The 27,356-nt window shown below is 49.7% G+C and overlaps 2 pseudogenes; one reads left to right on the top strand and one right to left on the bottom strand.

The window, feature by feature from the left end:
- Window positions 1–377: 377 nt before the first annotated feature.
- LOC130845769 (myeloid-associated differentiation marker-like) lies at window positions 378–3,455 on the bottom strand (annotated as a pseudogene).
- Window positions 3,456–9,019: 5,564 nt separating this feature from the next.
- LOC130844542 (myeloid-associated differentiation marker-like) lies at window positions 9,020–9,999 on the top strand (annotated as a pseudogene).
- Window positions 10,000–27,356: the final 17,357 nt, after the last annotated feature.

Raw genomic sequence — 27,356 nt, 5'->3', positions numbered from 1 at the left:
CACACACACACACACAAACCCTGAGCATGCACACTGGAACACACATTTAAAGAGAAGCATCCAGGTGCTATGAGGGACCCTTTAAGAGCTAGTGGACAGGATATTGGGCATTGGAGTGGAACCCAGCCCACCCCTAAGCGCTGGCTGAGGTGGGGGTGGGAAAACTGTGTAAGGGGCTCACAGAGAGAATGGTTTGGGTGAGGATGGAAATCTGGTAGGCTGCTTCTGAGCTCTAGGCAATTTTGGGGCATGAAGAATCTGTTGATTTTGTGTTCTTTCTTTTATCTTTACAAGGTTTTTTTAAAAAAAGAACACTATTGTCATGGCTCAAGTGTGGGTTGGAAAAGAACTTCCAGACACAAAGCAGTGTAGGACAAAGTAGGTTTATTGGAAACAAAGAACAGAGAGGGTTGTAAAGACTCTGGAAAATCAGCGGGACGACTTCCTGGCAGACCAAGGAGAGCCAACCCCTTTGCGGCTCGCAGCCAACTTTTATAAATCCTAGACAAAGAAAATTCCTGCTGAGAGAAAGGCATTATTGATTGGTCAGTGTGCCTTAAGGCAAAGGGTGTCATTAGGTGATAGGCCAGGATCCTATACGTTGAATACCTTGCCTAATATGGGGTCGTGTTTTCAGCTAGCCTAAGTCAAGAAATATTGCCTAAGTTAGGGTACCAATGTTGCTGGGTTCGGGGAGGTTGAGCTAACTCCAGAATTGGGTTGCTAGGCCATAAATTAACTCTGACTTTGGTTTAGGGCTCCACAATTATGGATGTGGAAGAAGAGACAATGCTTTTCTCTATGTTTGACAGCAGGGGCTGATAGGAACCAGAAACTGCAAAAATGTTTTTAAATTATATACATTTATATAGTTCACATTACTCATGAGTCCCAGAGAAGCAGGAAGCGGCAGCAGAAAGCAACTGGTGCACAGAAACACACGTGTGTCACCTCACATTCAAGCACCGCAGTTTCTTTGACTATGACATCAGAAATCCCCACCCACCCAGCACATGTGGCCAAGAAATTTTGAAAAGAAACTTTCCTTTTGAAAATAGGGTCACCAGTCATTTTTGCCCTCCTGAACAAAAGAAAGGAAAGAACACAAAAAACCCTGTGCTAACATCATCTTTAAGTCTGGCAGTGCCCATGTTCCTCTCCCTGCAGAGGCAGGACGTGCTGTTGTGAACACAGAGGCAGGAGGCCGCATCGCTGCCCCTCACCAGCACTGCAGACAGTGGTCTTCAAGACCCTGGGGTTCTCTGCCGGCTCCATTTTTGATTCCTCAGAGAGTAGCTGGGAAGGAAGTCATCCACCCCTTGCTTCCTCTTAGATGGTTTTTAGGCAGTGGATTATAGTAAGGCTGCAAAAATTCTGGAGCCAATCTTAGGTGGGGCTGAGCACCAGGTGGGGCTTAGGGATCTAGTGTCTCTGCTTTAAGTCTCCCACACACTGGAAATTATTGACCTCCAGAGATTTTTTAACTTAAAGGGGAGGTGAACTGTATACCCCGCCTCCACTGGGAGAAATGGGGCCCAATTCCTACCTACGCACCTCCCCCAACACACCTCCCACCAATGAACTAAGGTGCAATCTGAGTGGTGAGTGGGGACAGGCACGCTTTGGCAATGAGGCCCCTCCGGAGGCCCAGGGTGTGAACAGCTGCACAGAGGGCTGTGTGATGTGGAGTCAGCACCTTAGCAGGAGGGAGGGGGTGGTGGGCAGAGAAGGAAGAAGTCAGGGTCCCCGATTGATCAGAAGAAGGACGATGGGAAGAGGTGGCCAGGACACAGGAGATGAGAAAACAAAGGATGACCAGAAAAGGGCCAAGAAAGCAAAAATGTAAAAAGATGAGAGCAGCAAGAAAAAGAGGCAAAACAGGGTGTGGGCATCCCCCACACACAACAGGAAGGAGACAAAGCAGAAGGAGGGAAGGAAACAGAAAAGAGAGCGAGATGAAGGGGGAAGGATGTGCGAAGGGAGAGAGGGGACAGGAAGAGGACATCAGAGGATGTCAGAGCTCCCTAAAGATAGCTCAGAAGTCCCTGGGCAGAGCCTTAATTCCTGACAAAAACCTGGCAGGCCAAGTACACTGTGTCGGCCAGGTAAGCAAGCAGGTTGATGGCTGCCAAAATGGTCACAGCCAGTCGTTGGTCCCAGATGCACACCAAGGAGGTGAGTCTGTCCATGCAGCTCACATCACTGGACCACTGGGGCAGCCCACCAAACTTTTCATTAAACTGGTAGAGTGGCCAGAGGACCAGAGCGCTGGCGTAGAGGAGGACGGAGAGCACAGTCTGCCCCACCAGGAAAGTGGGGTAGGGGAAGTTCACACCTCTGACATCACAGTCTGACCCGTTTACCAGAAAGTTCACGGCCCCCAGGATGAAGCAGATGGAGTACACGGCCACGCACCACATCAGAGCTGGCTGGTGTTGTTACAGGTCAGTGTTACTGATGAAGGTGAAGATGACACAGGCCAAAAAGTTCTCCAGTCTCCTGATCACACCCGGCAAGGTGGGCACAAAGCAGGATATGTCTCCAGGCCGGACACAGACCCAGGCCACTTCGATGGCATAAAGCACAGCAGCCACGCAGGAGAATGCAGCAGCGGTGATGGCGTGGTTCCGGGCGGGGCCCTGAGGTAAAAACTGGATGTAGGTGGTGCCAAAGATGATGGAGACTGAGAGGCAGACGAAGATGAAGTAGGAGGCATAGGCATAGAGAAAGCCATCCCAAGAGAAGGGGAGGCGGGACCGGAGCTCAAAAAACTCAACTATAAAGTTGATGAGGGCCACGGCACAACAGAAGCACCAGATGAACGTTCACCAGTTAATTACGCCTCCACTCAGAGTGTCCTCGCTGGCCACCAGCGAGAAGGGCACACAGGTGCAGAGCAGCTGCCCCAGGCGGAGGAAGAAGCCCACAATGCGCGTGGAGCCCAGGCCTGAGGACGCGCACATGGCGATGGGGATGGTCAGGCAGGGCTCCGTCACGGGTGTTGTAACCTCGCTTGTTTCACAACCAAAGGCTTGTGAAGAGTTAAACACGGCTCCAGGGTTTGATGTTCTGGTTGCTGTTTCACATTGCCTGTTTTGCTCTGTTTCTGTCTTTGTTCTTCTTTCTCTAGAAATATATGATCACTGACCCCCTAGAACAATGACCTTGTGATCTGGACAATGTAAGGACCAGACTCAAGTTCAAAAGCCAGCAGGGCGCCTCATGGGTAACGTAAACATCTCAAAACTAGAAGAGCAGCCCACCCGCAGCACGCAGCCTGCAGCCTTTCCTGCTTCCCTTCTTGTATAAATCCTGGCTGAAAACCGCTGCGTTGGGAGTTGGTTCTTTTGCGCAGTAAACCACCTTCTCTCCTGATTGCCAGCTTCCTTAAGATAAAGTTACTTTTCTTTTACCCAATATTTATCTCTCAGTATTGGCTTCCTCAGCAAAGAGCAGCGGAGCCTGAGCTGGGTGGCAAATGCTGTGCAACCGGGCAGGAGTCAGGTCCCCAGGGGGGCCGGCCCCTCCACCTGGTCCTGGGGCGAGGAGGGGAGTGGGGCTGGAAAGGTCGCGGCGCCAGCTGCTCCCAGAAAGGATCTACAGGTATCTTCCAGCAGCTGCCGAACTTGTAAGTTTCCAGAACTTCTCGGGTCCCTCCCCACTCACCACCAACAGCCTGCTTTCACTTTCTGTTCAGAGAAGGAAACTGGCCTCTGAAGGAGCCGCTGAGCTCTTGACTGAGTCCAGGGGTGAGCCTCCCGTGAACCCCCATTCCACCTGTTTGGGCATATTCTTTGCCCTTTGGAACTTTGGGGTCAGTTTGGACCTCAGAGGCATGGGAAATAGATTGTTTGTGACTCTGCACCAGTCTCTCCCTGAGGGAGAATTTCAATGTTTGTTTGAAATCTGTTCTGGGGAAGCCAGTGAAGTGAAGTGGGGGGACCTACATCCATCTCTTCTCGAAGTCCACTGGCATGTATCTTGGCAAAATTAGAACTATGACACTGTAACCAAGAAAAGAATGTGTTTTTAAAAATTGTAATACAGCCTGGGCGACGTGTGTTTTCGATTCTGAAGCACAGTGGCCCCTGAATGGGTCTCTAAATGACTCCACAATTTTGCAGTTAGAACTGTTTTGTCAAAGATCAGGTAAGTAGGAGGAAATTCCACGTGCAGGCCTTCCTGGTGCTCATAATAAGGGTTCTTCCAACTAGGGCACTAAATTAATGGTTCAAAAAGGAAACTAAACTGTGAAACGCCTACCCCATTTACAGATGAGTCTTTACGGGCAAGGGAGACGAGGGTCAGCTTCTTAGGGAACTAAATCCACCCCAGGCTATGTGGTTCCCATCCTGATGCCCCAGGCAGGGGCTGCCCGGGGTCCGCGGCCTCCCTCCCCCCAGTCTCTGGAAGGAGGCGGAGTCCCAGTGCACCAGGCACAGCCCCAGCACCCCCCACAGCATGAGGAGGAAATGAGGTCTGAAGTAGTCTCTCCCTTTAAGACCCCACAGGGCGGAGGGGGAGGATGGGGGGGACTCAAGGGAGGGTGGGGGGGGGGGAGTCGAGGGAGGGAGGGAATACGGGGATATGTGTATGAAAACAGATGATTGAACTTGGTGTACCCCCCCAAAAAAAAATAAAAAATAAAAATAAAAACTAACAAAAAAACAAACAAACAAAAAAAGACCCCACAGGGCACTCAGTTTGGCCAGAGTGTGTCCCCTACTAGGGGAGGGGCAGGAATGGGGGTGGATTTCCACTAAGACAATTCCCCGAAGGGGGTCTGAAAGCACAAGGACAGCCAGTTGGCTATTTTTGGACTTATACTCCGTTTTGCACCTCACACCTACTAAGCTGTAAACATGCCCATCCTGCATACCAAGGTGATCCTCAAAAAATGGCAGAAATGTTCACTCGTACTTTTTTCACCCACCGCCCAACACGGGCTGATGCACAGGCGCTGGTGACGATTATGTTGGCAGTGGTGAAGGGCGCCCTGTTCTAGACAAAGCCCCAACACCTGTCTCTCCGTGTTTGGCTTCCTGAGTGAAGAGCAGGGAAGCCTGAGTTGGGTAACCCTGCCGCAAGCTAAGGGGCCTCCAGAAGCTAAAAGGGGCAAGGATGGTCCCTCCTCCGGGGCATCAGAGGCAGCACAGCCCTGCTGACACCTTGTTTCAAAATTCTGGCCTCCAGACTGTGAGGGAATAAATTCCTGTTGTGATGAGCCATGAGGCTTGTGATAATTTGTTGCAGGAGCCTTGGGAAACCAAGAGGGATTTCCAGAAAAGAAATGTAAATTTTGTCATAATTTTTAATAGTTTCCAGGAGAGCTTGGCAACCTCCTGCTCCAGAGCATGGTGGGCACATGGATCCAAGGACCCCTTGTCATAACCCTGTGGTCCCCAGTGTCTGAGACTCACAGGGGAGGATCCACTGATCTAGAGAAGGGTGGTCAGTCCATGCACAGGAGCCAGGAGGGAAGGTGATAAGGGAAGGGGATGGAGAGGACTAAGGCCCCCTGGAGAGGACCAGCTGCACCTGTCAGGGGTGGTAGAAAAGCAAGATGCAGTGTGTGTGATACAGTCTCATGTCAATAAACAGAAAAAAATCTACATATACGCCTACAAACATGTGTGCATATGTGTACACACGTGTGTAAATATGATGTGAGAGCATGTGAAGTGTGTTGAAGGCTGTATGTGAGGTTGAGGACATGGATGCTCCTTGGGTGGAGGGGTAGACGCTCCTGTGAGCAGGCAGGAAGGCTGGCCCCGCCGAAGAGGGGAGACCGGGCACATGTGAGATGATCAGAGTCCTGCTTTATGTCAGTTATACATGAGAAGAAGAAAATATAGAAAATCCTAAACACAGATGAGAATGGAAAACAATATAAAGTAAAGGGCGTAGCAGCTGCTCAGCTCCAGCCACTCCCCCTCCTAAGGGAACACAGCCCAGTGACACCACATCTCCTGAGGCTTCAAAAGGAGCTGGAAATCTGGATTCTCATGTGAAAGGAAAACACTGCAGCTACCAAACACTTAAGGAAGAAATAACACCAATTCCATACCATCTCTTCCAGAAAACACAGTGAAGGAAAACCAAACACATCAGCAGGTCACCTCTGGTACATACACCTTTGCAACCCCTGATCTGGAACAAATCAAGCTTGCATGTGCTTATGGCCAGAGTGGGGCCAGGGCCATCTGGGCTTCTGGGTCCTCATTGAGGGGGAGGGGGAAGGGAACATGCAGCTGGCATGGATTAAGTGGGCCATGTGCCAGGCCCTCTGATGAGCCCTTCACATTCTTTCATGCATTTAGTTGACACAAAGTCAATATTAAGCCCATTGCACAGATGGGGAAACTGAGGCTGAGATGAGTAACTTGCCCAGGATCATCCAGCTATGAAGTGTCTCCTCTTGGCCCCATAGCCTCCCTGTCACTCTGAGTGTCCATCTCCCCTCCTCTGTCTCTACCTTTCTTGCACTTCCTCCTTCCTTCCTTTGTCCCAGCCATGACCTTCTGGCTCACTGTCTTCTGAGTCCACAGGCCTGGCCGCTGGGCAGGCAGGGCTCAGCCACATCTAGGCTGTGCTCTGACGGGGGCCCCATGTCCACGCTCACAGATGAGAATGGAGGAGGGGCTGCTGGGGAAACTCAGGTAAATCTCCTGCTTTCCAAGTGGGGGAACTGAGGCCCAGAGAGGGCACAGGCCTTACCCAGGGTCACGCAGCTGGAACCCACATACCACTCCTTTTCCAAGCCCTCTCTCTCCAGTGCTAAATATATGCAAAGTTGCCTTTTAGTGTTCTGTGGAATCGAAGGCTGAGTTCAGGAAATTGAGTGGGGATCAAACTGGGGGACAGACACATGACACCCCATCCACCCTCACAGCCAGTGCCGCTCCCCGGCCCCGGCAGTGCCCACTGGGAGGCCAGCAGGCTCCAGGCCTCCCCTGGCAATTGGGGCTGAAGGCGCTTTGTGAGTCCAGGCAGGTTCTCGGGCTTTGCTCTCTGTTTCTCTTTGCAGCCACAGCGTTTCCCCGGGTTTATTATCAGCAAAGGTGACAAGGCCCCTGAGGGCAGGAGGCTGGCTGCGGGCTCAGGGTGCTGGCCCTTCAGCCCTGGGGGCCTCTCAGCAAACAGGCCCTCTGAAACAGGGCAGCTGTCCCTGAGGAGGGAGCAGGCTGGGAGGGGCTCTCGCTCCCCCCACACACGGGGACCCTCGCAGGAGGCCCCTGTGGGAGGCAGGACTGGGCCCTGGCTGGCAGGCCTGTCTTGGGCAGGTGACCTGGGCAAGTCCATGGTCTCCATGGTCCCTGCCACTCTCACCAGGTGTTCCCTGTCCCAGCCCTGAAACCCCTTTAGGCCCCTGTTCTCCTCTCTCAGTTCCACGCCAGGCCCCTCCTCCACGGGGAAGGTGGGCTCCAGGCCTGCATCCCTTCTGGGTCAGAAGACACCTGCTGGGATGCCTCAGGGCCACTCAGACCCCAGAATCCCCCCAGCCATCTCCACTCTGCCACCCCCACCCTCACCCCAGTCCTGGGTGCACCCTCAGGGCTGTCACCTCCCAGGGGTCCAGCAGGTGCCTCTTCTTTCAGCTCCTGCCCTTCAAAGGGTGCTGATCATCTGTCCACGCTCCACCCCCTCCCTGGGACACCCTGAAAGGCTCCACATCAGCCTCCAGACACAGCATCCTTGTTCATCTCCAATCCCTCCTTCCCAGCTTGGAAGCTGCTACCCAGTCTCCCAGGCCAGGAAAATCCTCTCTCAGGTAGGACTACTCCTAGATCTTTCCAGACTCGCACCTGGATGGCAGCTTTGGAGCTTAAAAGCCAAACATTATGTTAATTTCTTCTGTGGTTCCTCCATGATGCTCCACCTTGGAGTCATGCTGGGTTGGTGTCTCCCTTCCCAAATGGGGAAGAGTCACGTGTTAAGGCAAAATTTGGGATGCGGGGGTGGGATTCAAAACAGTTCCTCCTTCCTGTATCATCTTGTCCCCACGGCCTTGCTCTCACCCCGTGGCTCCTCCCTGTTCACCCCTGACGCTGCCCTCCTCCGGGTGGGGCTGTGTCACCTCAGATGGCAGCTGCTTCTAGTGATGGCTGCGGGGAGGAAAGGCGGGGACCCTGTCTCTTCAGGGTGCTGTGGAAGGAGGCCGTGGCCCTGAAGACAGGTCCTGGGTTCCTAGAGCCCCGAGCTTTGGTCCTGGGCTCCCACCCACGGGCGCTGCTGACATGCTGGACTGTGGAGCAAAGTGGTCAAACCCACAGCTTTGGCACTTTTATCTGAGGTTCCCACTTCCTGGTCATGCCACCTTAGGGAAAGCTCTTAATTCTCTGAGCCTTCGTTTTCTCATCTGTAAAATGGGTTAGCAGTACAATCCACAGTCACATTTCTGAAACCCTCGGGCTCAGATAAGCTCCAGAATTCAGAATTTGTCACCTTTAGCCAGGTGACATGGTGCATGTACTCTATATGACGTAGCACCCCCCTGGGGTCTAAAAGCACCTTGTAACCAAACACATAAGGGTTAGTCTTTCTGCAGCTGCCCTTCTGAACACAACACTGAATGAAATGAGTAAAGACCATAAATTGTCTCACATCTGTTCAGGTCAAGCTTGTTACCAAATGAATTTTTTTTTAAACGTTTCACAATTTTCAGAGCCTTTGAAGGGTTGGGATGGCAGATAAGTACCATCCTACCCTGTGTCTCCGTAGATAATGGCACGCAGCTCGGAAAGATAAAAGTTGTTCATGGTTTGATGCCAGACCAAAGGCAGCTACAAGGTTTGGGATAAGACAACTCTCCTGACAAGGCCAAGGGTGATGGGTGGGGAGAATCATTCTGGAGCAGCTGTGCTGTCACTCACGTGTCTGAGCCATTGGTTCCAACTCCACAGATCCTGAGCCTCAGCTGTCACAGGCCCCTGAGGCTTTCCAGGAGTCTGACTGAATCCGCCTCTGGAACCGGATCCTTCTCTGGTGGGTCCTCGGTGAAGACCGCTGCCTATCAGGGATGGTGACCCACTTGACTATCCGAACCACCATGTCTACCACGCCGTCGTCCTCAGGCCTTTGTTCCTGGACCGTCATGGGTCACTTCATCCGCCTGCTGCAGCTGCTCTCCACCTGCGTGGCCTTCTCCCTGGTGGCCAGCATCGGCACGTGGCGGGTGGCCATAGATAACTGGTTCATGTTCTTCTGGTGCTTCTGCTTCATCGTGACCCTCCTCATCCTCATTGTCAAGTACAGTATCTCCAGTCCCGCTTTTCCTTCTACTGGTACAACTTTCCCATCAACTACGCCTCCTATGCTGCCCTCTTCTGCCTCTTGGCCTCCATCATTTCTGCCACCATCTATGTCCAGTTCTTGCCTCAGGGCCCGATGTGGGGCCGCGCCATCGCTGCCAGTGCATTCTCCTGCATCGCTGCTGTGGCTTACGCCACTGAAGTGGCCTGAACCTGGGTTGGTCACCCGCCCGGTGAGTTCACCACATATATACATCCTATGCATGGCCTGCTCAAGCTGCTGGAGAACCTCGTGGCCTGTATCATCTTCGCCTTCATCAGCAACGCCCACCTGTACCAGCACCAGCCGGCCCTGGTATGGTGTGTGGCCGTGTACGCCATCTGCTTCATCCTGGGGGTGCTGGCCATCCTGCTGGGCTTGCTCTACTGTGACAACAGCCTGCCCCTCCGCTTCCCCATTTTCCAGTTGGGGCTGACCCTGGTCTCCGTCCTCCTCTATGCCACTGCCCTGCTCCTCTGGCTGCTCTACCAGTTCGAGGAGAAGATGGGCGGGCAGCCCAAGTGATCTAGCGATGTGAGCTGCAAGGATGAGCTCACCTCTTACGTGTGCACCTGGGACCAGCGACTGATTGTGGCCACCTTGACAGCCGTCAACCTGCTGCTGTACGTGGCCGACCTGGTGATCGCTGCCCACCTGGTAATGGACAAAGTCTGTGCCCAGGGACTCCGGACTCCCTCTTCTTGCTGACCTCCGATGTCCTCTTCCCGTCTCCTCTCTCCCTTCTCACGTCCTTCCCCTTTCATCTCGCTCTCTTTTCTGTTTCCTTCCCTCCTGCTCTGTCTCCTTCCTGTTGTGTGTGGTGGCCCACATTCTGTTTTGCCTCTTTCTCTTGCTGCTCTCATCATTTCTACATTTTCTGCTTTTTGGCCCTTTTCTGGTCATCCTTTGTTTTCTCGTCTCCTATGTCCTGCCCACCTCTTCCCATTGTCCTTCTTCTGATCAATCAGGGACCCTGACATCTTCCTTCTCTGCCCATCGCCCCCTCCCACCTCCTAAGGTGCCGACTCCACACCACACAGCCCTCTGTGCAGCTCTTCACACCCTGGGCCTCCAGAGGGCCTCGTTGCCGAAGCAGGCCTGTCCCCCTGGAGTGACTTAGTTAGGGTGTGTATGTCTGTTGGTTTGGGGGCTGGAGGTGTACCTAGCGATTAGGCTCCCAACCTCCCACTAGAGTTGGTTGTATAGTGTGCCTCCCCTTTAAGTTAAAAACAAATCTCTGGAGGTCAATAATTTCCAGCGGGCAGGAGTCCTGAAGCAAAATCCTGGACCTCTTGGTGCTGAGCCCCACCTGTGATTGGCTTCAGAATTTTTGCAGCCTTACAAAAATCCCACTGCCTAGAGAGCATCTTAGAGGAAGCCAGGGATGAATGCCTTCCATCCCAACTACTCTCTAAGGAATCAAAATAGGAGCTGGTGAAGAACTGCATGGTCTTGAAGACCAGTGTCTGCAGGGTTTGTGAGGGACAGGGATGTGGCCCTCCTGCCTCAGTGTTCACAACAGCATGTCCTGCCCCTTCGGAGAGAAGAACATGGACACTGCAGCCTTAAAGGTGACGTTAGCCTGGGTTTTTCCTTTTCTTTTTTCTGATCACAAATGCCTGCTGGCTATTTTCTTAAAGGGAAAGTTTCTTTTCAATGTTTTTTGGAGGCAGATTAGAGGGTGGGGGTTGGTCCTGCCACAGTCAAAGGAACTGTGACGCTTGAGTGTGAGGTGACACGTGTTTCTGTGCGCCAGTTGCTTTCTGCTGCTGTTTCCTTCTTCTCTGTGACTCACACATAATGTGATCTATGTAAATGTATGTATATTTAATTCCCTGTAGTTTCTGGTTTCCATCAGCCCACGCTGTCAATCACAGAGGGAAGTCTTGTCCCTTCTCCAAAGTCTATAATGTTCTCTTTTTAAAACCTTTTAAAGATAAAAGAAAAACAAAAAACATGAAAAATCCTCAGATAGTAATATTTGCAATTTGCCCAGAGATCAGAAGAGGCCTAGTAGATTTCCATCCTCACCCAAACCACCTCTCTGAGAGCCCCTCCCAGTGTTTCCCCACCCCGACCTTAGCCAGAGCCTAGGGCAAGGCCCAACCATGGAAAAGTATCAATTGCACCCTGACCCAAAACCCAACAGTTTGTCCTCTAGCTGTTAAAGGGGCCCTGACAGCACCTGGATGCCTCTCTTTAAAGGTGTGTGCATGTGTGTAGGCTCAGTGTGTGTGTGCGTGTGTGTCCATGCTCACACACGCATGGAGAACAGCAGCCCTTTACACTAACTGGTGGCTATGAAGGCACCTCCAGCCTTCTTCCTCTCAGCCACAGAGGCTCAGAGCCCAGCATCCTCGTGTCCCCAGGGCCAGAGGGGCCAGGCCAGCAGCGCTGTGGGGGAGGGGCAGGGGAAGGCCCCCCGCTCTGCCACTCACTCCCATACTGGGATGGAGCGTGGGACCTTCACCCAAGGGCAGGTTGGGTGGATGGGGAGGGCTCTAAGGAAGTGGTCCCCATGGCAGGCAAATCTTAAGAAACATTGAGAAAAAATTCATATTTTGAGGCAAGATGAGAAATTTCAACACAAAATTTTTCTCTGCAAATTTGGGCCTCCTCCCTCCCCTCTAGGGTGCAGGGTGCATCTGCAGTGTGTGTTAACTAACCTCCCCAAGGGCAGAAATACCTGCTTCACCATAAAGATCAATTTTTCTATTCTAACGCCAGCCATGTAACTGCTTAGAAGATAACACTACTTACTTCTGACCTGATTAATGTCACAGGCTATATTACTTGTATTCTATGTGACAATATTTTTTCTTGCATTAACAAATTGTGATTGAGCCTCCAATAAAAATAATGATGAGGGAGTGACTTGAAGTGACTGACCTGATGTATAGTCTCTAAGACCCAGGACTGTGATAGTGTGACTCTAGATATGGGAAGAGGCAACAGGAGGGAACCATTTCCTGGAGCTGACAGACGAGCAAGACAGCTGGTCCTGAGGCACTTGGCTCCTGTTACCAGGACTCCGTGAGTAAGAGCACTTGAGTGGTCTATCAATGAAAGCCTCACCTGACCTGGGAATGAGCATTCCTAGCGCCCTGGGACAAATTGGTCAAATATCCCTCCCAAACCTTGGTTGAAATTAAGAGGGAAACAGAGGGGATTGTGTCATAAAGACTGTTGCCCACCACCCAGTTCTACAAGAATCCAGTCATTACCCACTGCAGCTGCTGACCTACAGTCCCCCTGGAAGGAAGTTAAGGCAAAGATCAGGATGAGGCACTTTGTGCTCTGGGAAAACTGGCAGAACCGGCCCTCAGCTAGTTAGATATTTTCAGGAAAAAATTTTTAAGAATCCCGTGTCTTGCATCTTCGTATACCTAGAAAAGAACTAAAACCGTGAACTAAAATACCAGTTCCTCTCAAAGACAGTAGCCTTCTACCAAACTGTGTGCTTGGTTGCATGTCCCTCTTCCCGCAAATCACATATACAGTGGCCCCCCCCATACCTTACTTCCTCGGAACAGTTCTCAGAGGTTTCTTTTTCTTTTCTTAAATTGAATTACACTTGATTTACAATGTTATATATCAGAGGTTTCTGAAAGATTCTCTCCTGGGTTATAATCCTCAGTGGGCTTAAATAAAATTTTCCATTTCTTTCTTAGACTGATTATTGATAATTTTTTCAGTGACAAAAGCGAGTATGCATTGAGCTCCGCGAGTGTGTGTGCAGGAATCCCATATTCTTATATTTTGCTGAATCAAATTGAACACAGCCCTGGGACCTTACTTCCCAGCAGGATGGCAATGTCTCTATGGTTTAGTAAAAGAATTACCCAGGATGGGCTCACCTGAGGGGTCCATTGTCCAAGCCTCATGGGTCCTATGGGCAGCTGCTCCACCCCTCCTGCTGGGTAGGAGTTAAAGGTCATTTGTCACAATTCCCTGTCAAGGTCCAGTCCACTCACTTTGGAGCTGAAAAGAAAGTGTAAATGTCCTCTGCTCAGTCCAACCCTCTCCTCGTAGAGGAGGTGCAGCTGGAACACAGGGAGGGCGCAGGACGTGTCCAGAGTCACCCTGTGTGGCAGTCAGAGACAGAACCCAGGTCTCCTGGTTCCCAGGCCGTCTGTCTTCCCTCTGACCCACGCTGCTTGTTCCAAGTGTGGCAGCAGCATCCTCCAGGCTGGGACTCTGCCCCATCCACCCTAGTTCCGCCACAAACCTGCCACGTCACCCTGAGGAGGTCACCCACTGCTGGGTGAGGCAGTTTCCTCATCTACAAGATGGGGGGGGGGTGCCAGAGACCCCTGGTCCCCTCCCACCCCTGCCTCTTCCCGGTGCCCCTGGACTATGCCCATCTTGGAGACTCAGATGTGGAGATGGAAGCTGGTCCCTCCCCTCTCTCCACCCTCTCTGCTTGTTTCCCTTTTGGCTGCTGGGTCCTGGTTATTGGTTCCATCCTTCCTGATTAGAGAGACTCTTCTTCCCCACAAGCTCTGCTTGGTGGTAAAGGTATTTCTCTTTCATAACATGGGTTTCCTCAGTCACTTACCAGTGGTCCAGCTCTCCAGTGATGCTTTTCAAAAACACAAACTGCTTCCAGATTCCTCCACAGTCTAAGGCCTCCTAGACACCCTTGTTCCTGCACATTCTATTTATTTATTTATGTATGTATTTATTTATTGGCTGTGTTGGGTCTTTGTTGCTACATGTGGGCTTTCTCTAGTTGTGGAGAGTGGGGGCTACTCTTCGTCGCAGCGTGTGGACTTCTCATTGTGGTGGCTTCTCTTATGGTGGAGCACAGACTCTAGGCTCTCAGGCTTCAGCAGTTGTAGCATGAGGTCTCAATAGTTGTGGCTTCTGAGCTCTAGAGCACAAGCTCAGTAGTTGTGGCACATGCGCTTAGTTGCTCCGCAGCATGTGGGATCTTCCCAGACCAGGGTGCAAACCTATGGCCCCCACTTTGGCAGGTGGATTCTTAACTACCTCATCACCAGGGAAGTCCTCCTGCACATTCTTGACTTTCCACTTCTTCACAGTCCAGCTCAGCAGCCCCTGTGCTCTCACCCTGTTTGGGGAGCTCGTGTTTCCTTTAGGGAATGCAAAGTCCTTTCTCCTGGGAGTACCGAGGGGCTGATCCCATGCAAGGGAAGAGGAAACGGAAGCCCAGGGTGACAGAGAGGCAGATCTAGGGCCCATGGCTGGATCCACAGTCACATGTGGTCCTGACTTCAGTCACATCGCCCCACAGCCCGGTTCGGTCCCCCTGGGATGAACCATGAGTAGTATGGACAGCAGAGCCCAGGAGATCTGCTTTCTAGTTCCAGTGCTGTCACAAGATGACTCATGACCACAAGTGAGACTTGTCCCTTATCTGAGTCTGTTTTCCATTTACAAAAGGAGGAAATTAAGATAAAATCATAGGTTATTGAGCTGTGTTATCTGAAGCCCTAGGTTCTGGTGTGCTGGTGGGGATTTTAAGCAGTGTGTTGGTGTCACCAACCACTTTCTGTAACCAGAGCAGCCTGGCCTGAATCAAGCTCCCACTCATGATCTCATTTAAGAATAAGATTAGAAAAGTTGGAAACAACCCATGGGCTCATCTTTAGGATGCAGGTTAATAAACCATTGTGTACCCATTAGAAGGAATATTATACAGCTGGAAAAAATGAGGAGGTTCTCAAAATAATGATAAGGAAACATGTGCAGGATATTTAAGTAAAAACAGTAAGATATAGATTGATGTGTAGTATGCTATTTTGTGCAATAAAAGCGGGAGAAATAAAAATTGGTGTCAAATATGCTTAATTTTGCACCAAGAAGCCCAGGAAGGACCCCATGAGTCCACTGAAGCAGTTGCCTGGTCCTGATGGGGAGGGGAGCTGAGGGGAGAGTGGTTGGGGCCACAGGTAGAAGGGAGGTTTCTCAATGCATGGTTTTTTAGAACATTTAGGTTTTGAACCAAGTACATTATCTTCTTAATAAAATTTTTAAAATAAAATTTACATTATAAAACATACCAAGTGGAGGACAAGGGTCAGGGGAGGGAGAGTTGGCCAGATGGTCTCCATGTTCCCTGCTGCCTTGATGGACAGGCTGGGGGAGGAGCTGAGAGATGCCTGCACGTGTCTATCTCCAAAGGCAGAGGGATAGGAGGCACCTTGGGTCCAAGGGTCTGGGAAGGGGAGCTGTGGCTCCCAAGCCCACCTGCTGGGTGGTCAAGGACTCCCCCAGCCCTTTAACTCACACAGTTGATGGAGAAGTACCCCAGTGCCCAAGCCTCAGGCCCTTCCCTTGCTCCCTGCCTGGCCTGGGCTTCCTGTCTCCCAGGGCAGCGGCCTGAGGCTGCCCTCATCAGCGGGCCAGACAGAGCCTCCTCCACACAGGGGTGACTCCAGCTGACACCAGCCCCAGAATGTAGCCTGGGCCGCATCCAGAACAGAGCCCAGGGCACAGATGTTCCCATTCCCTGGCTCTGGATGAGTTTTTTGGAAAAATCAGGAAGCCAGCCTTTCTCAATCCACCTTTGAGTGGAGAGAACAGGAGCCCTTTTCTCCTGTGGTCTTGGGCACCTGGCTGCCCACCTCAGGGGCCAGTGCAGGCAGCCAATCCATGTGGCCCTTCTCTGTGTGGCTGGTCCCTGTAGGGAGGTAGGTGGGCTGATGACGGGTGAAGAGGCTCCAGTCAGCCCCTATCTAAGGTCTCCATGTTCTCAATCCTTCTTTCTGGCTGACTTGCCAGCAGGAAATGGTCTGGCTGAGATGGGGACGCTGCTGCAGGACCTCTGGGTAGGGCACTGCAGCCAGACCAGAACACACAGGAGCCAGGAGATGATGCCTGGACCCAAGAGAGGAGGGAAGGGGCTCAACATTTATTGAGGTTCTATCACCTGCTGAGCTTTTCAGGGAGACAGACCTGTATTCAAATCCAGGCTCTGTCAGGAAGTAACTGTGTGGCCTTGAGCAAATGATATTACATACTCTCTGAACCTCAATTCCATCATCTATAAATTGTGATGACTATAATAATATCTCTCAAGATGAAATAAAACAGAGGTAGTAAGTCAGACAGTTGGTGCTGAAAACATAATGGCTGCTCTACCTTACTTGGGTATAAGGTGCAATGTCAATGCCAAGCAGAGTTTAAGACCCTGAACCCAAGTGCCTGGGTTCAAATCCCAGCTCTGCCACTTTCTACCTGTGAGATCTTGAGCCAGTTACCCTCTCTGTGCCTGTGAAGATGGGGACAGTGAGCACAGAGTTCATAGGGCTGCTGGGAGGGACAAATGCATCCAGAGCAGGGCTTGACCTGCAGTGACCACCACACGTGTGACCTCTTAGAACTGTCGTATCAACACCTGCCCCACTGCAGCCCAAGTCCTCAGGGACCCTTTCTTAGCTGACAAAACCTGTGAGCTGTAATCTGAGGTCCCTTCTGGAGCCAGGCTGGACTGGTGAGGGTTTGCCAAGTTGGTCTTTTCTTGGTCTGCTTCTGACCAGGTGTGGGAAGGTGTGTGTGGGGGGAAGCTCAGTTCAAGCCCATCCCCTCACCCCACTCCAACCAGCATCTCTTTTCCATAAATCCTTCTGGTTCTTTATCTGGAAGGAGAGTGAGCTTTCTCAAGCAACAAAGTTCTCCAAAACCACCCATCTGGGCAACCAGGTGCTCATGGGTTGGGCAGGCACCTCTGGGCCTCCTTCCCTCCCTACATTAGCCTTCTCAAGCCTTAGGGCCAATGATACTCTCTTAGCACTACCACTGAGGTAGGAGATAGATGGGCCCCTGGGCTGGACAACTGGTGTTGGTCAAGTGGAGTAAAACTGAAGCTTTTCAAATAACCCAATCCACAAATGGGCATAAGACCTAAATAGACATTTCTCCAAGGAAGACATACAGATGGCCAACAAACACATGAAAAGATGCTCAACATCACTAATCATTAGAGAAGTGCAAGTCAAAGCCACAATGAGGTATCACCTCACACCAGTCAGAATGGCCATCATCAAAAGATCTAGAAACAATAAATGCTGGAGAGGGTGAGGAGAAAAGGGAACCCTCCTGCACTTTTGGTGGGAATGTAAATTGGTACAGCCACTATGGAAAACAGTATGAAGGTTCCTTAAAAAACTAAAAATGGAACTACCATATGACCCAGCAATCCCACGACTGGGCATATACCCAGAGAAAACCATACTCCAAAAAGAAACATGTACCATAATGTTTATTGCAGCACTATTTACAGTAGCCTGGACATGGAAGCAACCTATATGCCCATCCACAGATGAATGGATAAAGAAGATGTGGCACATATATACAATGGCATATTACTCAGCCATAAAAAGGAGTGAAATTGAGTTATTTGTAGTGAGGTGGATGGACCTAGAGACTGTCATACAGAGCGAAGTAAGCCAGAAAGAGAAAAACAAATACCATATGCTAACTCATATATATGGAATCTAAAAGAGAATGGTTCTGAGGAACCCAGTGACAGGGCAAGAATAAAGATGGAGATGTAGAGAATGGGCTTGAGAACACGGGGTTGGGGGGAGGCGAAGGGGAAGCTGGGACGAAGTGAGAGAGTAGCATTGACATATATACACTACCAAATGTAAAATAGCTAGTGGGAAGTTGCTGCATAACAAAGGGAGATCAACTGGATGATGGGTGATGCCTTAGAGGGCCAGGACAGGGAGAGTGGGAGGGAGTCACAGGAGGGAGGGCATATGGGGATATATGTATAAATACAGCTGATTCACTTTAGTGTACCTCAAAAACTGGCACAACAGTGTAAAGCAATTATATTCCAATAAAGAGCTTTAAAAAAACCACGATAAATATCTTGAAAGTAAAAAAACCCAATAACACTCTTTCCTAGGGGCAATTAAATACTTTTATACTTACCACCCCCTCTCCACAAGAAAAAAAACTGAACCTTTTTTCTCACCCAGATGCTCCAAGGACAAAGCTAGTGGCAGAAGCTGAGCTCTGCTAAAGTAAAGAGATAAGGTGCCCGCTCCTGAGGTCAAGGAAAACTTCCCTGTCTGCACTGCGTAGGAAGGCTCCTTGGGGGTCAAAAAGGGAGGGGGCGCCACCCCATAATAAGTGTGGACATGCACCCACAGGCCTCTGCGGTGGGATCCATCTTAGCAAAATTGCACATGCATCTTGGGGAGGGTCCCAGGACCAGTCAGCTGTGAAAAAGGAAACAAGGTAATTGGCCAAAGGTAAACAAACACCTAGAAGGACTGTCCTATATAAGGGATTTAAATCACCTGTTTCCTGCGTTCCTCCTTCAGGATGCCCGCACTCCTCTGCAGGTGTGTATTGCTGCCTAGGTTCTGACTTACTGCACGCCTCCTCATTAGAGAGGATGTCCCTACGCTTTCTCTCTGGGTGTGAATTTCTGCCTTGCTTCTGTCTTAAATAAACAAACTGTTTCCCTGTGTGCTCTCCCATACTTTGTGCTGTGTCTCTAATAATAAACTTTGTACCTGTTTTAACAGTTTTTGCCTCCTTGAAACATTCTTACTTTCAAACGGGGAAAGAGCTAGGGTCACTTTGCTTCTAGCCTCTAGCCCTTGGTGGACTATCCATTAGGACTCCTGGTCTTCATCCAGGCTACCCAGGTTCAGTTCCTGGGCAGGGAACTAAGATCTCTTCAGCACTGCTCACTGCTGTCCCTCCCAGATCACCACCAAGGGCAGTCACTCCCCTTGTCCTGCTGCAGCCCTCCTGCCCTTCGGGCTCCCGGCTGCCCACTGCTGCCAGCAGCACACCATCCCTCAGGCCACCTGGTGACCGCACTGGTCCAAGCCCATGCTGAGCCGGGGCCAGCTGCCCATCAGCCCAGACCACTCCTCCCAGTAACACTCCTTGCTAGTCTGGGATTATTTGTTATGCAAATTTCTTAAAAGAAAGACCGTGGCTTTTTCATTTATTTTGTTGAAGTATAGTTGATTCACAATATTGTGTTAATTTTTGTCGTACAGCAAAGTGACTTCATTACATGTGTACATATTCCTTTCCATATTCTTTTCCATTTCGGTTTATCACTATTGAATATAGCTCCTGTGCTGCACAATAGGACCTTGTTGTTTATCAATTCTATATATAAAAGTTTGTATCTGCTAATCCCAAACTCCCAGTCTATCTTTTACCACAAACCTGTCCCCCTTGGCAACCACAACTCTTTTCTCTACATCTGAGTCTGTTTTTGTTTCATAGATATGTTGATTTGTATTGTATATTAGATTCCACATACAAATGATATCATATGGTATTTGTCTTTCTCCGTCTGACTTACTTCATTTAGTATGATTATCTCTAGGTCCAACCATGTTGCTCCAAATGGTATTATTTCATTCCTTTTAAAGGCTGAGTAACACTGCATTATATATATATACACACACACACCCCACATCTTCTTTATCCATTCATATGACAATGGACGTTTAGGTTGCTTCCATGTCTTGGCTATTGCAAATTGTGCTGCTGTGAACATTGGGGTGCATGTGACTTTTTTGAATTATAGCTTAGTATAGGTTTATGGCCAGGAGTGGGATTGCTGGACCACATGGCAACTCTACTTTTTTTTTTTACTGAGGAAACTCCATACTGTTTTGCACAGTGGCTGCACCAATTTACATACCCACAAACAGCATAGGACAGTTCCCTTTTCTCCACACCCTCTCCAGCATTCATTATATGTAGATTTTTAAATGATAAGCCTGTGGCTTTTTCCAGTGCTTTAGGGAAAAGGAGGCACTTCCAGAATATTCTGTTCCTGGACCCTGCAGAGGCTGGCAGGGACCCATATCCGTCCATCATCTCTCTCACCCTCTGCCCTCATCCCAAGGTCCTTGGCACCCAAACTTTCTCTTCTCCCCTCCCACAAACCCAGGAGAGCTTTGTTCTTTTTTTTTTTTTTTTAAGAACTTTTATTGAGATACAGTTAACAGACAATAAACAGCATATATTTAGAGTGTACAATTTGGTATCCCAATCACCCAATTCATTCTCCCACAACTGTCCCCGGTTTCCCCACTTGGTGTCCATATGTTTGTTCTCTATGTCTGTGTCTCTATTTCTGCCTTGCATTTCCTCTTTCATAGTTGTTAGCATTTGCCTTATGTATTGAGGTGTTCCTATATTGGGTGCATATATATTTATAATTGTTATCTCTTCTTGGATTGATCCCTCGATCTTTATGTAATGCCCTTTCTTGTCTCTTGTAACATTTTTTATTTTAAAGTCTAGGCATTTCTCCAAAGAAGACATACGGATGGCCAAGAGGCACATGAAAAGCTGCTCAACATCACTAATTATTAGAGAAATGCAAATCAAAACGACAGTGAGGTATCACCTCACACCTGTCAGAATGGGCATCATCAGAAAATCTACAAACAGTAAATGCTGGAGACGGTGTGGGAAAAAGGGAACGCTCTTGCACTGTTGGTGGGAATGTAAATTGATACAGCCACTATGAAGAACAGTATGGAGGTTCCTTGTAAAACTAAAAATAGAGTTGCCATATGACCCAGCAATCCCACTGCTAGGCATATACCCAGAGAACACCATAATTCAGAAAGACACATGCACTCCACTGTTCATTGTAGCACTATTTACAATAGCCAGGACATGGAAGCAACCTAAATGTTCATCAACAGATGAATGGATAAAAAAGATGTGGTACATATATACAATGGAATATTACTCAGCTGTAAAAAGCAAGGAAACTGGGACATTTCTAGAGACATGGATGGACTTGGAGACTGTCATACAGAATGAAGTGAGTCAGAAAGAGAAAAACAAATACCGTATATTAACACATATATGCAGACTATAGAAAAATGGTACAAATTGATCAGTTTGCAAGGCGGAAATAGAGACACAGATGTAGAGAACAAACATATGGACACCAAGTGGGGAAAGCAGGGAGGGTTGCAGGGGGAATGAATTAGGAGATTGGGATACCAAATTGTATGCTCTAAATATATGCAGTTTATTGTATGTTAACTGCATCTCAATAAAAGTTCTAAAAAAAAAAAATACATGTGCAGGCTTAGGGAGAAAAAAAGATGCAAATTATCCCAATTAAAAAAAAAGTGCATGCCAATCATCAAAAAATAAATAAATAAATAAATAAATAAATAAATAAAGTCTATTTTACCTGATATGAGTATTGCTACTCCAGCTTTCTTTTGATTTCCATTTGCATGGAATATCTTTTTCCATCTCCTCACTTTCCATCTGTATGTGTCCCTAGGTCTGAAGTGGGTCTCTTGGAGACAGCATATATATGGGTCTTGTTTTTGTATCCATTCAGCCAGTCTGTGTCTTTTGGTTGGTGCATTTAGTCCATTTACATTCAAGGTAATTATCGATATGTATGTTCCTATTACCATTTTCTTAATTGTTTTGTTTGTGTTTTTGTAGGTCCTTTTCTTCTCTTATGTTTCCCACTTAGAGAAGTTCCTTTAGCATTTGTTGTAGGGCTGGTTTGGTGATGCTGAATTCTCTTAGCTGTTGCTTGTCTGGAAAGCTTTTGATTTCTCCCTCAAATCTGAATGAGATCCTTGCTGGGTAGAGTATTCTTGGTTGTAGGTTCTTCCCTTGCATCACTTTAAATAGATCATGCCCCTCCCTTCTGGCTTGCAGAGTTTCTGCTGAGAAATCAGCTGTTAACCTTATGGGAGTTCCCTTGTATGTTATCTGTCATTTTTCCCTCGTGGCTTTTAATAACATTTCTCTGTCTTTAATTTTTGTCAGTTTGACTACCAAATGTCTTGGCGTGTTTCTCCTTGGGTTTATCCTGCCTGGGACTCTCTGCGCTTCTTGGACTTGGGTAGCTATTTCCTTTCCCATGTTAGGGAAGTTTTCAACTATAATCTCTTCCAATATTTTCTCAGGTCCCTTCTCTCTCTCTTCTCCTTCTGGGACCCCTATAATGCGAATGTTGGTGCATTTAACATTGTCCCAGAGGTATCTTAAGCTATCTTCAGTTCTTTTCATTCTTTTTTCCCTATTATTTTCCACATCAGTGAGTATCACCATTCTGTCTTCCAGGTCACTTATTCGCCCTTCTGCCTCAGTTAATATGCTATTGGTTCCTTCTAGTGTATTTTTCATTTCAGTTATTGTGTTGCATATCTCTGTTTGTTTGCTCTTTAATTCTTCTAGGTCTTTGTTAAACTTTTCCATCTTTGCATCCAGTCTCTTTTCAAAGTCCTGGATCATCTTCACCATCATTATTCTGAATTCTTTTTCTGGAAGGGTGCCTATCTGCTCTTCGTTTAGTTGTTTTTCTGGGGTTTTAACCTGTCCCTTCATCTGGTAAAAAGTCCTCTGCTTTTTCATTTTCTCTATCTTTCTGTGACTGTGGTTTTCAGTTCCACAAGATGAAATACTGCTGATACTGCTTGATACTGCTGCCTGCCCTCTTGTGGAGGAAGCTATCTTGGAGGCTCGTGTGTGCTTCCTGATGGAAGGGACTGATGGTGGGTAGGGCTGGGTGGGCAGAGCTCAGTAAGGCTTTAATCCGAATTGGTGGGCAGAGCTCAGTAAAACTTTAATCTGCTTGTCTGCTAATGGGTGGGGCTGTGTTCACACCTTGTTGGTTGTTTGGCCTGAGGTTACCTAGCACCAGAGCCTACAGGCTCTTTGGTGGGGCTAATGGCAGACTCTGGGAGGGTTCACACCAGTGAGCACTTCCCAGAAGCCCTGCTGCCAGTGCCCCTGTCTCCTCGGTGAGCCACAGCTGCCCCCCGCCTCAGCAGGCAACCCCCCAACACCAGCAGGTAGGTCTGGTTCAGTGTCCTATGGGGTCACTGCTCCTTCCCCCTGGGTCCTGGTGAGTACACTTTTTTGTGTGCCCTCCAAGAGTGGAGTCTCTGTTTCCCCCAGTCCTGTGGAGGGCCTGTAATCAAATCAGACTGGCTTTCAGAGTCTGATTCTCTGTGGATTTCTCCTCCCATTGCTGGACTCCCAGGTTGGGAAGCCTAACGTGGGGCTCAGAACCCTCACTTTAGTGGGTGGGCTTCTGCAGTATAACTGTTCTCCAGTTTGTGAGTCACCCACCCAGCATTTATGGGATTTGATTTTAACATGATTGCACCCCTCCTACAGTCTCATTGTGGCGTCTCCTTTGTCTCTGGATGTGGGGTGTCTTTTTTAGTGAGTTCCAGTGTCTTTCTGTTGATGATTGCTCAGCAGTTAGTTGTAATTCTGGTGCTCTTGCAAGAGGGAGTGAGCACATGTCCTCGAGAGCTTTGTTCTTAGTGTCAAACATAGGCAGATGAAGACACAGTTTTCTGTGTCTTTGAGCAAATAGGGAGAGCAGCCACCAGCCCAAGAGTAGGAAGCCACTACTTTTGTATGGAAACAAGCCCAGAAAGGTTATGGGTATATTATTATGTCCCTGTTACAAAATAGAATGCAAAACTCTGCATTCACTTTCAAGTAAAACAGGAGGCTTCAAAGATAAACACTAGAATATAGATCCATCAAGTGGAGGTTTCCTCTCCTTTCTTCACTGATGTATCCCCAGTGCTGAGAAGAGGGTCTGGCACATGGCAGGTGTTTGCTAGGCCCATGTCCTGAGGACTTGAGACACTCAGATGATGGGAGAGCAGGAGGAGAATGGAGAGAAAGCCGGAGGAGATCCTGAGCAGCAGGAAGAAAATAATCTCCAGAGAAGGGTTTCCTGACTCAGGTGAATTACGCTCAGACATCTAATGATGAGAAGGTACATATATCTTGAGTGGCCAACGTGGTACTCACAGGTGACCTGGTGAGACTGGTTTCTGTGGAGAGGTGGGAACAGAAGGCAGAGAGGAGGTTAGAGCAAATGAGAGGAGGGGAAATGGAGAGGCGGGTGTAGGTCGTGTTCAGGATGCTTGTGAAGAAAGGGTGCAAAGGACAACAGCTGGAAAGTGTAGGATCAAGGGTTTTCTTTTGCTTTAAACTAGGAGAGGCTACAACATGCCTTGCACATGATAGGTGCCAATAGATATTGGTGAAATTCCCTTTTCCAGTGCCTGGTGCTGAAACCAGGCACTCTGTGGGCTGACCCTCACTCTCCCATCACCCTGGGATAATTTCCTTTACAAGATGGGGATGGCATCTGTGCTGCTACAGAAGGAGAAGTGATTTGGTTTGTCAGTTCCCCTACAAGATGAGGAATTCCCAAGTATTGATATCTTTTCCCTTAATATGAATTCAAGTCCCAGACCCACCAGGTAATCTTCTTATGACTTTGGGCAAGTTACTCAACCTCCTTGTACCTCAGCTTCCTCACCCGAAAATGAGCAGAATAATAGCATCTTCTATACATGAGCTCATACATGTGAAGCACCTAGAACTGAGCCTGGTGCCCAGCAAGCCCTTGATAAATGTCGGCCACTGTGTTACCTGGTCCTCATGCTGTGCTGGGGTGTGTGACATCTGCTCACTCAGGGAGGAGAGGAGCTCTGTCAGGTGGGGGAACTTAAGGAGGAAAGAATGCTTAGATCAGATACGAGACCTCTTATTCAAATGTCGGGTAAGAATGGATTCATCCCTCATCCTTCCTTCCTTCCATCACCCCATCCATCTCCTCCCTCACCAGCAGAGCACCAGGGCCTGGGGCAAGTTCTGGGAATGATGAGATGAGCAGTGGAGCAGCCCCGACCTCCAGGACCTCACAGGAGAGCAGCAGAGGAGGAGAGAGAGAAAACCAGTAGCACAACTCCAGGTGTGTGGGGACCCAGGTAGGTCAGGTGTCTAGAGGGGCAGCAGGAGAAACTCTCGCTTTTATTAGGATCAGTGGTGACGGTGCTGTTTATGGGTCCCCACCACCCCCTGCCTGGTGCTGGGCCCCCTGCCTGTGGGACCTCAGCCCCCTTCTCAGCCCCTCTGATGGACGGGGACCCTGAGCTCACAGAGGGAGACACTCAAGGGAGGTGGGCTGATGGACGCTGGGGTCTCTGTAGAGCATCAACCCCTGTGCTTCCCACGTGACTGCCTCCCTCCACTGAGAAGCTGGCTGTGCAGGAGGCAGGGAGCCCAGGAGAGGGGTCAGGGCCACAGCACACGCTGCCCTCTGGGGCCTGACCCTCACCTCGAGGCCCACCTGGGAGGTAGGGTGGGTGCCTCCCCAGCTTTTCTCACCCCTGGGGGCATCCAAACCCTGGAGGCGGAAGTAGGAAGTTAGGTTAGAGATTTCCTTTGGGAAAGTTTTTCCTCTCCTGGAAATCCTGGTTCCTCTCCTTTCAAGGAAGCCTGGAGCCGTGGAAGGAACCTTGGGCTGGGAGTCAGGGAGCCTGGGGTCACCTTCCAGGCCAGGCTGCACCACTGCCCCGGCCCCCTCTGAGCCTCAGCTCACTGGCACAGTGAGGGCATCTAGAAGGTCCCTGGAGCAGCCCCCAACCATGTTAAAGACTCAGCCCCTCACACCTCCTGCCAGAGTGTCCCTCAGACTGGTTCTGTGTGCAAGTCAGCCTCAGGGAGAGATGGCCCAAGGGCTCCACCTGGTGGACAGTCACAGCCAGACATGCTTCCATATCCAGCAGCTTCCAAAGTTCATAAAAATAATGAATAGAGGTCAACACCTTAAACACTAGAGCCAGGACAGAAGAGACACCAAGAGGTCAGGCTGCACCTCCCCGCCCTCCCAGACCAGGTTCCCAGAGGTCAGTGGTGCAATAGTGGTACCACCATTGAGCTGTCTGTGTGAAAAGCACTAGCGTTTGGGTTCAGATGGTCCTGGATTTGAATCCCCTGGGTTCTTAACCTCACCTGGAGCCCCTCATCCATGCAGTGGCCTATTTAGGACACGTCCTGCAGAGCTCTGCCCTCTCTCTGCATGAACAGGCAGCCAAGGGAGATGGGGGGGGGGTGAGGCTGGACTGGTGACAGGTGTTCCCTGGAGGTGCTCAGCCCTTAGGTGAGGGCTCATCCGTGGCCTCACGTCACAGTCACCTGATGCTCGGCAGTGCTTCTCAAAGTACAAGCTCCCTGCCTCCCGCACAGCCAGCTTCTCAGTGGAGGGAAGCACAGGGGTTGATGCTCTACAGAGACCCCAGCTTCCGTCAGCCCGCCTGGCTTGAGTGTCTCCTTCTGGGAGCTCAGCGTCCCCATCCATCAGAGGGGCTAAGAAGGGGACTGAGGTCCCACAGGCAGGCGGCCCAGCACCGGGCTGGGGGTGGTGGGGACCCATAAACAGCACCGTCACCACTGATCCTAGTAAAAGCAAGAGCTGCTCCTGCTGCCCCTCTAGACGCCTGACCTACCCGGGTCCCCACACACCTGGGGTCCTGCAGGCAAGGTGTCCCCCTCTCCTCCTCCGCTGCTCGCCTGTGAGATCCTGGAGGTCGGGGCTGCTCCACTGCTCATCTCATCATTCCCAGAACTTGCCCCAGGCCCTGGTGCTCTGCCGGTGAGGGAGGAGAAGGATGAAGTGATGCAAAGTAGGAAGGACAGAGGGATGAATCCATTCTTACCCGACATTTGAATAAGAGGTCTCGTATCTGACCTAAGCATTCTTTCCTGCTTAAGCTCCCCCACCTGACAGAACTCCTCTCCTTCCCTGAGCGACAGCACACCACACACCCCAGCACAGCATGAGGACCAGGTAACACAGTGGCAGACATTTATCAAGGGCTTGCTGGGCACCAGGCACAGTTCTAGGTGCTTCACACATATGAGCTCATGTATAGAAGATGCTATTATTCTGCTCATTTTCCGATGAGGTAGCTGAGGTACAGGGATCTTGAGTAACTTGACCAAAGTCATAGGAAATTTAACTGGTAGATCTGGGACTTGAATTCATATTAAGGGAAAAGATATCAATACTTGGGAATTCCTCACCGTGTAGGAGAACTGACGAACCAAATCACTTCTTCTGTATCAGCACAGATCCCATCCCCATCTTGTAGAGGAAATTATCCCAGGGTGATGGGAGAGTGAGGGTCAGCCCACAGAGTGCCTGGTTTCAGCACCAGGCATTGGAAAAGGAGATTTCATCAATATCTATTGGCACCTATCATGTGCAAGGCATGTTGTAGCATCTCCCAGTTTCAAAC

This window comes from Hippopotamus amphibius, chromosome 2, assembly GCF_030028045.1.
Source record: "Hippopotamus amphibius kiboko isolate mHipAmp2 chromosome 2, mHipAmp2.hap2, whole genome shotgun sequence".
Classification (NCBI taxonomy): domain Eukaryota; kingdom Metazoa; phylum Chordata; class Mammalia; order Artiodactyla; family Hippopotamidae; genus Hippopotamus; species Hippopotamus amphibius.
Note: the sequence above shows the minus strand (reverse complement) of the source record. Positions and strands in the feature narration are given on the sequence as shown.